This window comes from Sarcophilus harrisii, chromosome 2 (genome assembly GCF_902635505.1).
Source record: "Sarcophilus harrisii chromosome 2, mSarHar1.11, whole genome shotgun sequence".
NCBI lineage: Eukaryota > Metazoa > Chordata > Mammalia > Dasyuromorphia > Dasyuridae > Sarcophilus > Sarcophilus harrisii.
The window spans coordinates 466,771,981-466,776,523 of record NC_045427.1 but is presented as its reverse complement, the minus strand read 5'-3'; the positions used below and the strand labels follow the sequence as shown (position 1 = coordinate 466,776,523).

Below are 4,543 nucleotides of genomic sequence, written 5' to 3'. Positions count from 1 at the left end.
AGAGAGAGAGAGAGAGAGAGAGTATGCTTGGGTGGGGTGGGGCAGTCGAAAGGAGATGGATCCTGGGCACATTTATGAAGCCAGAATCCCCTTTTGGAGATTAAGGAAACAGAAAGGAGGTGAGCTAGAAATGGGCATCACACTACTTCATTAGACAGAAGGAAGAAGCGGAAGAAAAGAAAAGATTCATCAGAGCAGCAAGGATTCTAGGACACCGAGGGAGGGGGGAAGGGTCCGTACCGGTGCTGCGGAGGAAGCTGCCACACCGGGCTGCGGATCCCACTGTGGGGAGCGTTGTTGATCAGTCCGATCCCTTCCTAGCCAGGGGCGTCACTGCGAAGCTGTCACCTAGGACACAGCACAGTCCGTTTTTGAGACCCTCACCCCAAACATCGCCCTCCCCCTCTCCCAACCCCAAAGCAGAACATCACCCCTAAAGTTATTCAGGGAGGCAGGGGGCAGGAATCGGGGAGAAGAGAAAGGTAAAAGAGACTGAGAGGAAGAGAACAAGGAAGGAGGATGTGAAGAAAAGAGAAGTAAGAAATCGAGAAAAGAAAACGAGGGGCAAAAGGAGAAAGGACAGAAGAAAGAACAGGAGAGAAGAGAGTAAGAACAAGGAGAAGAGGGAGAAACAGAAAGGGATACAGGAAAAAAAACTGACAAGAAGATGAGAGAAGAGAGTAGCTTAGCAGCAAGAGGAGTGCAGAGGGAGGAACAGAGGGATGACCAGGAGGAAAGAGGAAAGATGGGGCGAAAGACCAGAGTTGACAAGCAGAAAAAAGGAAGGAATCGAAGTCAGAGAAAGGCAGAGTAATAGACAACTAGACTGCAGGGTCCGGGGACCAGAGCTGGACAGGTTGGAGGACAGCGCGGAGCGGGGCTGAGGCCGGAGCGGCCCGGGAGCTGAAAGCTGAAGGCGGCGGAGGCGGTGGTGGCGGAGCAGGAGGAGGAAGGAGGGTGGGCTGAGAGAAGAGCAGGGAAGGGGGGCGGGAGAGGAAAGACCCAGAGAAAGAGGTGGGTCAGAAAGTTTGCCCCGGGGCGGGGAGCCATCATCCCTACCTTCGGGGCTCTCCCTGCGCTTACACACGGCAGCTGGGCAGATCCGAGGCGGCGGGCGGGAGCAGGAAAGAAAGGGAGAGGGAGAGAGTTAGCGATCGCGGCTCGGCGGGCTGGGCTGGGCTGGGCAGGGCTGGGCAGGGGCAGGGCAGGGCAGGGCAGGGCAGGGAGAAGAGGAAGAGGAGGAAGAAGAGAAGGAGAAGGAAGAGGAGGAGGAGGAGGAGGAGGAGAAGGAGGAGGAGAGGGAGCCCCAGCCCGAGCCCGAGCCCAGTACCCGGGGCCGGGGGCCGGGGGTTGCGGGAGACACTGACCGTGTTTGGAGTGAAGTTTGCCCATGGTGCGGCTGGCGGACACCGGCCCGAGAGGGCGCCTGGCTAATCCATGTGTCCCGGCCCTTGGCCCAGTCTCCCCGCCCGGCTTCTCCTCTCCTGTCCTCTCCTCTCCTGCCCTCTCCTCTCCTCTCCCTCTCTCTCCCTCTTTCTCCCAAAGATAGAGGCGGTACCAGGACGAGCTCCCTCCAGCCCCGCGGCTGCCTGATTGACGCCTCCTTGCGCTAAGCCCCCAGTCCGACGCCTCCTCCGCGCGCCCATTGGGCCGCGGCGGTGCATCAAAGAGGAGCCCGGAATGGGGAGGGGGGCGGAGACTGGCGGGGGCCGGACTCCCCGCGGGGCGGAGGGAGCCGAGCTGCGGCCAGTAGGGGAGGGGGGGAGAAGGAGGGAGGGAGGGAGGGAGCGAGCCAGCGAGATGCTGTCCTCATCCCCAGCCCTCCACCCTGTCCCAGGCTTCCCCTGTCCGGACAGCTGACCCTCTAACGCTTCACAACAGACCCCCTGCTCGGGAATATTTAAATCAGGTCCCACCTAGCCTCTCCTGCTGGGGCACCGTCCTATAAAGCGGAGTCACTACTTGCTCCCTCCTCCATCCATCCATCCATCCAGGGACTTTACTGCCGTCCTCCCCAAACACACACACACACACACACACACCCCTCTTACTGGTTTGGATGAGGGACGTGGCTCACCGGTCAGACATGTCCCTTCCCTTGGGCCAAGAAGAAGAGGGAGGAGAAAAGTACGCATGCTGATCCTATAAACCATTATCGTACATGTATGGTACTTCTTTAAGTTTCCAAAGCACTTTCACAAACACTATTTCACCTGATTCTCTCCACCTCCAACAGAGACAGGGACAAAATCATTCCCCCCATTTTAAAGGTGGGGAAAATGAAGGCTGAGAAGTGAGTATCTATCCAAGATGACAAGATAAATTGGTAAGAAAAATCAGAGCAGACCCCCAGATTTAAATCTTAATCCGTTATTCTTTCCACGACAAAACACTGCTTCCATGCTAAAACAGGAAATTTCCCCGTTGTTACTTAAAATTACTGTTCCTAGGACATTATTCACATATTAATTTCTATCCCCTATCTGCACTGGTGGAAGAAGTTTCCATACCATGAGTTCTCTACCATTGATGAAATCTCAATTCAGGCAAAAAAAAAAAAAAAAAAAAAAAAATCTATGTAATCTCTTCCGTGCCAGGATAAGAACTTTAGGCTGAGTATAATACAATAGTCCGTGCTTTGGCTGGAAGTCAGGGTGATATGGCAGATGTCTAGAAATCTTGCCTCCTCTCTGCTATTAAAAGAGATTCCCTTGTCCATCAGAAGTCCACTAATGTACAGTTAGTATCCTAGTCACAAAAGCAATGTCTGTTTTTTCTTTGATCTTCCTCAGTTTCCAGAGCCACACAACTGTTTATTTTGTCTGAATGAAATGTTGTGATATTTCTTCTGAGTTAGGCAGCTTCAGCAATAACCATTGCATTTGTTTTATCAAAGGAAAAAATGTCTGTTCTGCTGGACAGGCTAGAATCTGAGAGCTGGAAGCAACCTCAGAGGTCATTCAGTACTACCTCTTTCTGAAGCAAAAATCCTAAAGAAATGGGCATCTAGCTTCTGCTTGTGGTAGTGAGCTCCTTGTTACCAACTGGGGCCAAGAGAAGTACATCTTGTTGATGGTCCATTGACAGGACTTTATCCAAATACATCTTACAGTATGTACTTTTTAATACATTCTCAAATTCATACTTCTAGTTTCCTGTTAATTTAATCTTACTCCAGTTATGGGCTGATTTGGATTAATTCAATATATATTGATTGAACATCTAGGTTCTTGTATCTTGAGATACATCTAGGTATCTCATCACAAATGAGATATAAATTTTTTCCTAAGGGAACTTTTAGACTGGTAAGAGAAAAAACAATATAAGTGTAAGTTAGAATATGATGAAGCTATGGTGTTCTGGAAAGAGTACTGAACTCCAAGACAGGAAAATAGGAGATCAAGTTTGGGTTCCCATTCTGAATCTATTTCCTCATCTGTAAAATGATCATAATAGTGCTTTCATTATTTGCCTTACAGAGTTGTTATGAGGAAAGAACTGTATAAACTCAAAATTCTTATAGAAATACCTTACAATGAAAAAGAATTAGAGGGCCAAGCCAAAGTTCCATCCTTATCTTTTTAACCCTTCTCTAGTTTTAGATACTGTTTATTATTCTTTCTTCCTTGAGCCTCTCTCTTTCTTTGGCTTCCATGGACACCATTCTATCTTGATTCTTCTCCTACCTGTTTCTTTTGCTAGATTATTCCTCCTAGTAAGGTGTGTACACATACACACACACACACACACACACACACGCACACACGTACACACAGAGTTCTCTGTCAATGAGTCTCTCTTCTCTTTCCATATTCTCTTCCATGGTGATCTCATCAGCTCCCATGCATTCAATTATTATCTCTATGCAGATGTCTCCCAAATTTATGTAACCAATCTTAATCTTTGTCATGAATTCCAGCCTTGGAACTTTACTGCCTGTTGGCCCTCTCCATGTGAATCAAGTCCTAATAGTGTCTCAAATTCAATATGCTCAAAACAGAACTCATTTTCTCCTAATGCTCATCTCTTCTCCAAATTTCTTTCTCTTTTATAGACACTTCCATCCTTCTAGTCACCCAGGTTAACAACATATTGACATCACCTCTAACACATCCCTCTTCTTCTTGAAGGCCCTGAGACTCATTCCCCCTATACAACCAAGATGCTAAGTTGTTGAGCCTATTTCCATAATGTTCCTCCCATCATTCCCCTTCTCTCTACTTTAAACGCTGAATTTTAGTATACTTCATGCCTTTCATCTGTTATGACCCACTTGCTTTTAGACTCCTTTTTCTTCAATCCATCCAAACAGGCTTGCCTAAAACACAAATCTGACCATCTTACTCCCCTCTTCAGAATCTTCAGGGGCTCCACATTGCTTCTAGGATAAAATGTAAAACCCTAATCCTGATCTTTAAAGTCCTCCACAATCTGGTTTCCCGCTGTCTTTCCAATTATATTTCATACATTTCCCTTTGGACATTCTGTCTCAATCAAATTAACTTACTAACTACTTCCTGGACATGATGTCTTGATCACCTTT

The 4,543-nt window shown here is 48.0% G+C and overlaps 1 long non-coding RNA gene across 1 annotated transcript; it reads right to left on the bottom strand.

Annotated features, from left to right (window-relative positions):
• Positions 1–307: 307 nt before the first annotated feature.
• LOC116421759 lies at positions 308–1,653 on the bottom strand. Its single transcript, XR_004232273.1, has 3 exons — positions 1,368–1,653; positions 1,060–1,092; positions 308–348 (listed from the first exon to the last, which is right to left on the bottom strand). It is a non-coding gene; the product is annotated as an uncharacterized LOC116421759 (long non-coding RNA).
• Positions 1,654–4,543: the final 2,890 nt, after the last annotated feature.